At 31.9% G+C, this 13,593-nt stretch overlaps 3 long non-coding RNA genes across 7 annotated transcripts in view; 2 read left to right on the top strand and 1 right to left on the bottom strand.

Annotated features, from left to right (window-relative positions):
• Window positions 1-13,593, top strand: part of LOC148300031 (uncharacterized) — a 162,770-nt gene that overhangs the window by 76,828 nt on the left and 72,349 nt on the right. Inside the window, exon 2 of the long non-coding RNA XR_015839000.1 lies at window positions 360-407. This is a non-coding gene — a long non-coding RNA (uncharacterized LOC148300031). The remainder of the gene's footprint in view (window positions 1-359; window positions 408-13,593) is intronic.
• On the top strand, window positions 1,685-4,780 carry LOC148300032 (uncharacterized). 2 transcript variants are annotated; one of them, XR_015838980.1, is made up of 3 exons: window positions 1,685-1,699; window positions 2,923-3,070; window positions 4,605-4,780. It is a non-coding gene; the product is annotated as an uncharacterized LOC148300032 (long non-coding RNA). The 2 variants fall into 2 exon arrangements; XR_015838981.1 differs by lacking the exon at window positions 1,685-1,699 and adding an exon at window positions 2,070-2,087.
• On the bottom strand, window positions 8,436-12,319 carry LOC148300033 (uncharacterized). Of its 4 annotated transcripts, none has more exons than XR_015838987.1 (3): window positions 12,301-12,319; window positions 9,396-9,512; window positions 8,436-8,593 (listed from the first exon to the last, which is right to left on the bottom strand). It is a non-coding gene; the product is annotated as an uncharacterized LOC148300033 (long non-coding RNA). The 4 variants fall into 4 exon arrangements; XR_015838988.1 differs by lacking the exon at window positions 12,301-12,319 and adding an exon at window positions 12,236-12,254; XR_015838990.1 differs by lacking the exon at window positions 12,301-12,319 and adding an exon at window positions 9,914-9,932.

Below are 13,593 nucleotides of genomic sequence, written 5' to 3' on the forward strand. Positions count from 1 at the left end.
TGAAAAATCTGGTTTTTTGATTTATGACGTCCTTGAAAGGAGTGAGCGATATGTCATAGAATAAAATAACAACAATGTAGTTTTTTCCTTATGAATTCATGTGGTGAAAACTACATAGTTGTTATTTTATTCTATTAAATCCAGTTACACCAAAAAATGTCAGTACAAAACTTAAATCTAATAAAATCTATGTTCATTATTTTTATTTTCTTTATATGTATATTTAACCAAATACTTTTGTATTGATTTTCATCAATTCTGAATAATAGTAACCCCTTCAAATGATTAGTAAAATCTATGAATTACTTTATATGATATTTGTTTCGTAGACATTAATATATTTAATTTAATTATTTCAGATACCTACATTGACTATGGCTAACATGATGATTCTCGAAGAAGAAATTGTAAGTATTTATTAACCAATTATAAATACAATAACACATGAGTTGATTAATTGAATGTATGACGACTTGTACCCACGTGATAAAGATTTTAATACCTATTGTCATGATCTTTATTGCACTCGGTTGATATCCTCACAATTTTACTCATTCAAAACTAAAAATTAAATATAATTAAAATGTAACTTTGTTTCTAAATCACTATGGATATTTTATTATAACTAAATTATAATGTCTATCGGTTTTGAAGCTAACTGGTAGACATTATAATTAAGTTATAATAAAAGATTTTAATTATAGAATGGAATATCACAAAGTGAATGCTTCAAATGATCTAAAACATCTCACATTCAGATGTAGTGCGAGAAGAAAAGGATTGATGTCTTTATTGTATTTAAGGTGACGTGAAATTCTTAACTTTAACATTTTATCATACTATGCTGTCAATGTATTAGAATTAAATGGTTGATAGCTGTTATCTCCTCTTAAAATAAAACTTATCTTCGAAGATGTACGTGTAAAATGTTTTGAAAAATGACCATATTCAAATTTTTTTTTATATGGGGGGAGTGATAGAAGAGTTAATATGAGACAGTAAGGGTGCTAAGGCATCAGGTTCGCGCCGCCCAGGATGACCACTGCTGACATTTCGTCAGCAGTTCTCGTCAGAACTTCGGGACGCGGAAATGACTTAAGAGGATGCGAAGGAGCTGGCAGCTGACAAAAAAGCCTAGACACAATTTGTGGACTCTATATGCCCCCCTTAGGGAGCGGATATGGTCGAATTAAATTTAATTAAGAGTGCTAAAAGTGACTGGATTTTAAGAAATAGATAGATTTAAGAAATAGTAAGAAATAGACCACGCTAATGATTTTAAATGTCAAGCTGTGGTTCCGTGGTTAGTGTCGCGGACCCTTGAGTCAGAGTTTCTGGGTTCGAACCCACTCTACCACAATTCGATATCTATTTCTTATAATGAGTCGCTTAGGCTCACAGAAATAGTATGAAATTAAGGTAATTTTGTAAATAATAACGACTCAAATATTTTTTCAATTCTATTTAATATGAAATCACGTATAAATTCGATCTTGCCAATATTTATTCAGTGTTCATTTGCTTATATTTCCAACTAAATTCGCCTCATAAATGCGTATTTTTTGGAGATAAAAATCATTCGATCCTCTGACAGCTCAGAGAATATGGCAATAGCTTAAGAAACTTGTAATATTTCAAGTACCTAGTATGTTTATTGTAGTATTTTCCCTCTCCTGAGACCAATACTTCACTACTGTACGTAAGTAGTTGATTCCAAATATTTTTAACTTAATTAATCAATTATTTTTCAAAAATTGAATATACATTTTTCAAGCTGTATAAACGAGCTATTAAAAAATCACCAACGTCTTGGCAAACACATTTATTTACACATATGCAATTCCAGTTTAGCAAATAACTCCTGCTATAAAAATTGATTTACTGGTATTACAAGTAAATAAATCCGCTGTGTTTAACCATACCACATTTTTACTAAGCATACAATAAATGTTTTCATTTTTTTTATTATTTTAAAACACATGACTTTACTATACGAACCGGATGATTTCATCGAAAAATGTATATAAATAAATTTTTCATGACCTTCCATTAAGTACGACTAGCTACCCTTTTAATGTTACCAACAGGTTGAATTATAACGTATATATATATATATATATATATATATATATATATATATATATATATATATATATATATATATATATATATATATATATATATATAGAGCTCTTTGCGGTGGTATGGACATGTGGAGCGAATGGATAGCGAGAGAATGACTAAGAAAATATATGTGGCGAATGTGAGAGGGAAAACAGAACGTGGACGACCGAAAAAGACTTGGCACGATCAGATCAATCAGAACCTAAAATCTGGCAGTGTCAAAAGTCTGCGTAATCGGAGGGCATGTATGACTAGATGTATGGATGTGAAGGAGGCTAGGAGTGTATGTCAGGACAGAAGAGTGTGGCGTTCCATCCTCTCTGCCTACCCCTGCGGGGAAACGGCGTGATGGTAGTAGTAGTGTATATATATATATATATATATATATATATATATATATATATATATATATATATATATATATATATATATATATATATATGTGTGTGTGTGTGTGTGTGGGTTTGTGCAAACAAAGTGGCAACTGTTAAATTTAGACTTTATTTCATATACCTACGATGTTTGATTATTATGTTGAGTGCATCGAAACACGTGTCACAATAAAGTAAAACATTAGGAGTATTCATCTTAATGTTATTTTTTTCGTAATAGTTTTTACATATCGAAAATTAGTGTAATAACAATATTTCACTCGTGCATTGTAGAAATGCATTTTACTTGAAACATAGTACTATAACTCAATCTTTTATTTGTTTGTTTATGCGCTATGCATATTTATATAGCAGATGATTTATATTTTAAAAACATATTTACTGTCTTGTATTATTTGTCTTGAAGCCCTGCTTTCAAAACTGACTTGAGACGTTAGTATAAAAGCTGCTACAACTAAGATAACGTTACTATTCATACTTGTGAAAAACAATCAATCAACATGCAAATCCAAAATATCCTTCTCGCCGTCTTCGTGGTCGTAGCATCACTTCTGGTAAGGACTTCAATTTATATTTAATTTTTCAAATTTCATATATTAAAATAAAAATAAATCGTTTTTATTACCACGATTAGTTTACGACATCCTTAAAACATGCCCAACAAAGCGAAACAGCTGTTACTAGTATAAAAATAACTTAAAATACTGGAAATTAATGTGGCTTAAAAATCATATAAAAAATCAAATACACACCAACAATATTTCTCTTAAACGTTTTTAAAGAAATTTTATACATGTCTACTTGATTAAGCATTTCATTGCACATTTCTCCGGCTCTATTTGAAAATATTTGCTGTTGTTAAGGTAACATTTTTTTAATGGTCACAAACTCATATTATTTAATTAGAAAGCCAAAATCACTCGTAAACTAGTAGAGGCTTATTAAAAAATCTAAAATTGCATAATTATCCTTCACTATTTCATCTCTACTGAGGAAACTAAAATATAAACGGATAAAAATAATTGTATGTTTTAAATAATTTACATTTCAAGCACTTACTTTGTGATTTTCTATTTTATAATTAAAATGCAACTTTGTTTTAAAATCACTATAAATATTTTAGTATAACTTAATTATAATGTCTACCGGTTTCGAATCAGTCTTGATAAAGAAGCGGTTAGCTTCGAAACCGGTAGAACAAACTAACTAACTAACCATCACGCCGCTTCCCCGCAGGGGTAGGCAGAGAGAATAGAGCGCCACACCACTCTGTCCTTGCAAACATTCTTCGCCTCTTTCACGTTCATGCATCTCCTCATACATACCCGCCGATTGTTACGACTCCTAACCTGACCACTTTCAAGTATTTGGCATACCTGATCGTGCCATGTTTTTCTCGGTCTTCCTCTGCTTCTTTTCCCGCTAACATTCGCCTCATAAATTTGTTTTACCGTTCTTTCCTCACTCATTCGTTCTACATGTCCAAACCATCTCAACACACCTTTCTTAATTTTATCGATAATGCTTATCTCAGCTTTGCATTCCTTCCTTATTTCACTATTCGCACATCTATCATACATCGTTTTGTTACACATTCTTCTGAGAGATCGCATTTCGACTGCATTCAGTCTACTTTCATCCTTCTTTTGCCAACTCCATGTTTCACTTCCATACATAAGAGTTGGAACCAGGACTCCGTTGTGCACAGCCAGTTTAGCTTCCGCTTAGGTTTTTATTTGCTATAACTGATTTCAGTGCACCATTCACTTTGTTCCCAGCATTCACTCTCCTTTCTATGTCTAAACCGGTTGACATTATAATTAAGTTAAAGTAAAATATTTATAGTGATTTTAAAACAAACTTACATTTACATTATATGTATTTTTATATTTTTATTTCGTTTGTTTCACTCTTGACGTCATATTGACAATATCCAAAGTAGGTTTCGGTAATTTATTTAATATCGGTTCAATTTATTCTACTTTTAGTGTAATAGTAAGGTTCTCAAACTTATCGAAATGTAATTATACGAGTATTCAGACAATGTAGTTTGTAATCATATATTTACATATGTCACCTTTTTTACAGACAACTGCATCGGCAGGACACTCGAGGTACAACCCATACAACAAGTACCCCAAGTACTACAACAACTATGACTATTAATTTATTTTAAGTCATAAGTATTGACAACGTTTATATGAAAAAAGCTTATAACACCAGAAGTCTATAACAAATTATGAAATAAATTATTTTGGAAAGTATTAAGCCTTTAATTATTTATATTATTTTTTGACATCTCATCAAAGATGAAGAAGAATATGGAAGTCTGGGCATTTACGGGGCTTACGACCGTCATAGGCTGGTTTTTACACTCGTGTAACATTCACCAATTCTACCCATTATTGACAACCACACTACTCAAATTCTTGGAAGTTCTATATATATGAACCAATTTAGAAACCTTGTTCTTGAATCACTAGAACTTCACTAGAGACATCTATTGGTGAGATGTAAAGAAGCTTTTTATTAAGCAGAAACTCTTATATTAGTATGTGAGATCCGAATCCTGGATTATCACACACATGAGAAACGCCAGAAAATACCATTTTCATTTTTATTATTAAGCTTATATTATTATTAAGCTTAGCTATATAAGCTTAATATTACCTTTAATTATTCTTCAGATTTCGATTGGTTCAACTAAATTCTAATCATTTTTCGACATCCCAACATAGATGAAGAAGAATATGGAAGTCTGGGCATTTACGGGGCTTAAGACCAACATATGCTGGTTTTAGAAATCACTTTATACACGTGCAACATTCACCAATTCTACCCATTATTGAAAACCACACTATTCGAATTATTGGAAGTTTTATATATATGGTTCAATTTTGAAACAAAGTGTTTGAATCACTAGAACTTCACTAGGGACATATGTTTCTGAGATAAAAAATAAAGTATGAAAAATAACCCATAAAATTGGATATAATCCAGATTTGTGAACAAGCATTAGTCCACACTCAAAATTTTGCAACTAAATTCATTTGCATAACAATTAAACATGTTTTCAGGAGTCCTCCAGCATATTAAATAATCAGGTTAGGATCATGCATACCTCTTAATAAAAGGGTCTCTGGTGAATAAAAGTTTTTCAAACCAACCATAGATGTCTCCAGTATCATGAGCGACATAAAAAGCGTAATGAGATTTATGTTATATGTAGGAGTTCCAAAAACTTAAGAAGCGTGGTTTTTAATCTATGTAGGATGCTGAATGTTACACGTTTGTAAAGTGATCACTTAACCAACCTATGACAAGTCATAAGCCCTGTACAAACCCAGACTTCCATATTCTTTATCATCTATCTTCAGATGCCAAAATGTAAAAATTACTTCATTTATTGACTGGGCAGTCATATTGCGGTCATATAAGTATATCCATTTTTTATATCTCGACAAAGATGATGTAGAATATGGAAGTCAAGGCGTTTACGGGGCTTACGACCGTCATAGGCTGGTTTAAGTGATCACTTGACACACGTGCAGCATTCACCAATTCTACCCATTATTTACTACCACACTCTTCAAATTCTTGGAAATTCTAGACATTTTTATTAAACTCGATACAGAGTTCTTGAACTCGACTTGACACGAGCGACATCTATAAAATATAAAAAATGTATCCATGAACTTACCTAAAATAAATCAAATGAATTAAAAATTTAAATATCTATCCTTTTGGAATTTACGTTTAATGTTTAATTAAAAATGTGTTAAAATAACTTGAAAGTGGAGAAACATGGATTTGTTAAAATGATTTGAATACACCTTTAATATTTTTAGTTTTATAAAATTGACAGTTCATTTTTAATCCACTAGCTGCTCATATATCGCTCACTCCTTTCAAGAACGTCATAAATCAAAAAACTTGATTTTTCAGGAGAACGTTTCTAAAGTTTAAAAATATAACACAATGTATTAAAAATAAATACCAAGCCACTTATTGAACTTTTTACTGCGCAACAGATTTTTTTAGGTAAAGCCTGAAGGTTTTTTCTCCATTTGAAAAATATTTGGTATATTTAAAAAAAAAATTAAATAATGTCTTTTCTTCAAAATGCAAAAACAACATTTTCTGCCCTGTAGCGGGTAAATATTAAGTTAAAAATATGCCTCTGTACATTTTCTGGGCATTCCGAAAACATGCACCATTGAAAATTGTCGATTTTTGATTTATGGCGTTCTTGAAAGGAGTGATCTATATGTTAAAAACATTGTTCACATTAGTTTTCAGTCCTGTAATGGACCAGATCCACAAGTGTTTTTGTCTGAGTTAATATAATTAAACCTCGTTACTTGGGATTCCAATGATTCTCTAATACTTATTTTTACCATATGGTTCATAGAGCACCGCATAAAAATAATGCGAAGATAATTTGATCATGAATTATTTTTTCAATAATCAGATCTGATCCAGCTGGAGGAATATAAATGTGATTATTAATTAGATCACTGGAAATAATAATAATTATAAATTTGGATAACTTATTTAGCGCCATTTCCGTAAAATACTACCTCAAGTGCGCTTCACTGTGAATGAATTGGGGAAAAGATAATATTGGAAATGATTTAGCAAATATATTTGTTTTTTTTTCTAAAAATCATCTCACTTTTAATAATAATAATAAAACCCTTATCCGCACCCCAATGGTGCATAGGGCACTGCGTCATATAAACGCAGTGTTATCTTGATCGTTTACACATGAAGGAAAGGTGATCAGCCCTCCGCTTCAGGTACCAGTCCAGGGTAATATTGAATAAATATGACAGTGAAAAAATCACTTATATTTATTTTACCCCCCTTGGGAATCGAACCCGGGACCTCCAGAACGGTAGCCGAGCGTGCTGACCATTACACTACGGAGGTAGACAAACACTCACTTTTACTAACTCTAACTACTGATGAAAGAGCATTCGGTCCCACAACAGCAAAGGCACGATCCGGAAAAGGCTTGACTCTTATACGCATTACAATTAAATGACAGCATTTTGAGTGTGTCCGAATACTTGTTCAAAAATCAGGATTATCTGTAATTATAAGAATCGTTTTCATATTTTTTTCGACATCTCAACATACAAAGATGAAGAATAATGTGGAAGTCTGGGCATTTACGGGGATTGCGACCGTCATAGTCCGATTGAATTGGTAAATATAGCACGTGTGTAAAGTGATCACTTATCCCGATGAGATGTCAAAAAATAATATAACAATTAAATTACATATGATAAGATTTGACCATTTTGTACTTATTCCTACCCGTATCCGATCCTATTGCTGCATAGTAAGTAGCTACACTGAATCGTAAAGAAGTGTTCTTTTGATCATTATATACATAAAGGAAAAACATTGGTGCCTAAGGCACTGCATCTTTCAGAAGCAGTGTTATCTTTATCGTTATATACATGAAGGAAAGGATATCAGCCCTTAAGGTACCAGTCTAGAATAATTAATATTAGAGAGAAAATCAGTTATATTTATAATGACCCCCATGGGGATCGAGCCCGGTAGCCATATCCCCTGACTGACGTATGAGTGATTTAAAAAAATATATTTATCACATATTCAAGCTAAGATGTTCTTTACGTTCATTTTTATTTCATATTATCCTACACTGGTAACTGAAGCATAAGATGGATCACCTATCCTTTTTATGATCAATGATCAATTTTACGTTGCATCAATTCGATGCAGTGCCTAATGCAACATTGGGTTCAGTGAGTCGGCGTAAGAAGATCGTGTACCTTACATGCCTTCAGAGAGCCGTCTAGGCTGTCCACTGTTAATAAATTGGCAGTGGCACGTGGAGTACACAAAACGTCCTCAGGCATACATATATGTAAATAAAAGGCGTAATTCTTTGTTTCACTGCATTTTATTAAAATTCATGGGCATTTTAAATGGAAATGTTTTCAATCTTTATGACTTAAAATAAATCAATAGTCATAGTTGTTGTAGTACTTGGGGTACTTGTTGTATGGGTTGTACTTTGAGTGTCCTGCTGATGCAGTTGTCTGTAAATAAGGAGAAAGAAAATATGTAATGACAAATTTTATCGTTTTAATACACTTATGAATACATTTTAATAAATAATTAGCGTCTTACTATTACCCTTAACGTTAAATGAATTAAACTGATTTTAAACTGTTGCTTTTGTCTGTATGAAAAATATTTAAAAAAATACAAAAAAATATTAATAATTTCTCAGTAGAGGTGAAAAAATTAAGTTTAATAAAGCAAATGTAACCGTTTTATAAACCTTAAAAACCAAATAAAATATTTTTGTTAAAAAATATATAAGAAGAAATAGAGAGACGAAAAAATAACAGAAATAATTAAAGGAATTAAACACTAAATTTAAAATAAATCATTCCGTCTATATAAGTTAAATGATATTTAAATGTGGTCGGTAAAAATTTGTGAGACCATAAATTTAACTATGAAATGTGTATCATATACTTTTCATAGTATATGTATACATGCAAACACACATGTTTACGCACAAACATTTTTTAACTCATATATAACTAAAAATATATTGATTTTATGCAACTAAAAATAGGCATTTGAATTTGTTTCAAATCTTTGATTATTATTTTCTTTTTAAATTTAAATAAAATGATATTCCAGAGCTTGTCAAAAATCACGTTTAAAGGAATTTTTTGCATTTTACAGTAATTTCTTGAAGAAATTCACCTCTATTGTAAAAAGGGCAATTATTGTAATTTTAGTTAAAGTTGTTTCGCTAATAGTGTAACGAAATCGATAGATTTAATCTTAGAAAATGAAATTTTAATATAAAAATTGAGTCCGTACCAAAAGTGATGCAACGACCACGAAGACGGCGAGAAGGATATTTTGGATCTGCATGTTGATTGATTGGTTTTCACTAGTATGAATAGTAATGTTACCTTAGTTGTACCAGCTTTTATACTAAAATCACAAATCAGTTTTAAATATCAGGGCTACAAAATAAATAATAAATCTGTTTGTAAACTATAAATCATCTGCCATATAAATATGTCAAGTGCATTAAACAACTTTAAGATTTAGGAATAGAAAATGTACCCAGTAAAATGCATTTCTACAACGCACGGGGGTCTAGTGAAGTACTTATTAGAATTGGCAATTTACTCTCAAATATAGATTATTTTTCAACTCATTTATGAAACTTAAGAACTTCCATCAACCCCTTAATATTTTACTTCATTGTGACACCTGTTTTGATGCACTCAACATCATTAACAAATACCGTATGTAAAACATAGTTCAAATTGAGAGTTGTGCTCTAAGGACGATCCATAATTAACATTATGATAAATGACTATCGCCACCTTATTATCCATGTTACCACTGATAAAAACAGGAAACAGCTACTACCCACTCTTCATCCCTCAGTGTCCCGAGGGCTACAGTTTTTTTTTAAATAAACTTATATGATGACATTAAAAATACATGCATGATATTGAAAAATAACCCCACATTATCCTGAAGCATTAAAATAATAATTGTCATTACCTCAGCAGGTACAAAGGCTTTTTTTTATTAGTTCATAACAATGTGTACTTGTTTTATTTTACCAATTATTATGCATAAACGCATTCAGTAAAAAGTAACCTTTCATTTTGATATGCCTTTACAGGGAGTAATTGCTTATTTTTTCAGAACAGCAACTTAATAGCGTTGTCTTAATAACCTTCTTAGCTTGTATTAAAAATCTAAGACATGCAATAATTTAACATTATTAGACTAGTTTCATTTAATTAATTGCATCAAATGTTATGATACTAATATTAATCTTGTCACTAAAATCCTTCGAAGCTTTCAATAAGTATAAGTAGTAAGACTGACAAAAGAAACTTCATGAAGTGCATAGTAATTACATATCTGTCCGAACTTAAATCAGAGTCAACTATGATTTCAAAGTACGGTAAGGTTCGATTCATCGTACCTACATATGTCTTTTCAACGCAAGTATTCTAGTAATATCGACAAGCATTTGTAAAAAGGTACACCTTTTCTATTTACCTACTTCAATTGGGGTTTCAAATTATTTTTTTTTCTCATTAAAAACCTTGGTTTTGAGTACCTACTTAAGGATCAAGATAATAGTCGAAATAGTACCTTACGCACAGTTTGGTTTGGATAAGGGTTAGAAGGAGAAGAAAATACGTATATTTTAAAATTAGTATGATGAACAATTGTGAAAAATAAATTGAATTTTTAACTTTTTTAATTTTTTTAAATTGGTTCAGACGTCGTATTTGCATGTGAATGAGGACTCATACGTTTAATGAAGCGTTGCTAATTGTATTAATTTTATCATGAGAATTAAAATTTAACACCCAAATCTAACATCTTATTCATACAATAATTTTATTAATTGATTCAGTAACCACTTTCATCTATCCATTTTTAATTTAAGTGTTACTTGGCAAATAACACTATTTCTTAGAATGCACTGTGACACGTTGTCATACGTTATTTGAAAATAATGCGGAATGCATCGAAACACGTGTCACAATATATTTAAAGAAATGTTGGTATTTACCAAGTAAATAATAATTTAAATGTAACATCATTTCTCAAATAATTCATAGATGTCATTCTTTATTCCTTCGTCGTTACTCCTAGATGGGGTAAAAAATGTTATGAACGTCAAAAATTAATAAAATTTAATACAAGAAAATTTCATGTTGATTCAGATGGAATTCATTTGGAAAATTACAGAAAAAAGACATTGTTTATATTTGCGAAATAAAAATGGCACATGAATCAATACGTTTTATGAGTTTTATTGCATTATGTGTGAGTAATACCAATGTTTTAAATCAGAGTTATTATTAGATAGGACTGCAGACAACTATGTATGTGAATATCATATATGTTTTGAATTCCCAGTTGTTGTAATCGATAACCCCGTTGAGGATTTTCGATCGATTTTCAATGAGAATGTCTCTTTCGTATAACACGGTACCTTCTTTAAAACGCGGTTTCGATATTATACGGCACAAAATTTGCGATTATTAAAACACAGAATTAATATTTCAATTCAAACCCTTATCCGCACCTCAATGGTGCATAAAGCACTGCATCATATAAACGCAGTGTTATCTTGATCGTTAACATATGAAGGAAAGGTGATCAGCCCTCCGCTTCCGATACCAGTCCAAGGTAATATTGAATAAATATAAGTGTGAAATAATCACATATTTTTATTTGACCCTCCCTGGGAATCGAACCCGGGACCTCCAGTATAGTAGCCGAGCGTGCTGACCATTACACTACGGAGGCGGACAAAATCTGAATTAATATTACATGATGCAAAACTTGTATTTAATATCTCACTGTATTGATATAATACGATTAAAAAATTATTTAAAAAAAATATTTTCTTTCAATCAGGGGATATTACAAATGTTTTTTTTTTCAATAGCGATGGTTGTTTATTTGAATTTAATCGATCTGCAATAAAAAATAGCTTTAGCTAAATAAATAAATCTAATCGTTTTAGCTAATAGCTTTAGCTATATAATTAAATCTGTTTCGACAATTCGAGATCTAGGTGTAATACTCGATGAAAAATTAACTTTTAATCATCACATTGAGAGCATAACCGACAAAGCACTCAGAACACTTGGATTTTTATTACGTACAATTAAACCTTTTAATCAAACGATCACTCTTAAAACGGTATATATTTCTTATGTGCGTAGTTTACTTGAATTTTCGTCGCCAATTTGGTCTCCTTCTCATAAAAATCACTCGGATAAAATTGAAAGAATACAAAAAAATTCGTCAAAATCTTAAATCGTAAAGAACATATTTTTTTGCCGACTACCGCGAAGCGTGCTCATTCCATAAAATCCAAACTCTTGCTGATAGACGTACGATAGCTGATATGGTTTTACTAGCTAATATCCTTTCTGATAAAATAGATTCACCAGAACTGGTTACCCGCATTCATTTTAGGGTACCGCAGAGGCAAACGCGTTATAATCAATTTTTTCAAGTAACTAAATGTAACACTGATTTTGCCAGAAATACTACTATTAACCGCATTATGGATACTTATAATAAAATGTTTAATGACGTAGATATATTTGGGAAAAGCACTAATTCCATAAAAAATGACATAAGCAGGAAATTAGGTGAATGATTGATCGTTGCCGTTTGTTCAACAAGCCAACTGTTTAAATAGGTACTACACACACACACACACACACACACACACACACACACACACACACACACACACACACACACACACACACACACACACACACACACACACACACACACACACACACACACACACACACACACACACACACACACACACACACACACACACACACACACACACACACACACACACACACACACACACACACACACACACACACACACACACACACACACACACACACACACACACACACACACACACACACACACACACACACACACACACACACACACACACACACACACACACACACACACACACACACACACACACACACACACACACACACACACACACACACACACACACACACACACACACACACACACACACACACACACACACACACACACACACACACACACACACACACACACACACACACACACACACACACACACACACACACACACACACACACACACACACACACACACACACACACACACACACACACACACACACACACACACACACACACACACACACACACACACACACACACACACACACACACACACACACACACACACACACACACACACACACACACACACACACACACACACACACACACACACACACACACACACACACACACACACACACACAAACACTCATACACACACACACACACACACACACACTCACCCCAACCAACATAAGGATAGCATTATCGGAGGATTTTTTTAATTGGCCATAGTTTGGTTAATTAATGTTGTATAATATATTGTTTTAGCTGTAAAAATCCCAAATAAAATAAAG

This window comes from Brachycentrus maculatus, unplaced genomic scaffold, assembly GCF_059751285.1.
Source record: "Brachycentrus maculatus isolate JH-2025_06_01 unplaced genomic scaffold, ASM5975128v1 h1tg000848l, whole genome shotgun sequence".
Lineage (NCBI taxonomy): Eukaryota > Metazoa > Arthropoda > Insecta > Trichoptera > Brachycentridae > Brachycentrus > Brachycentrus maculatus.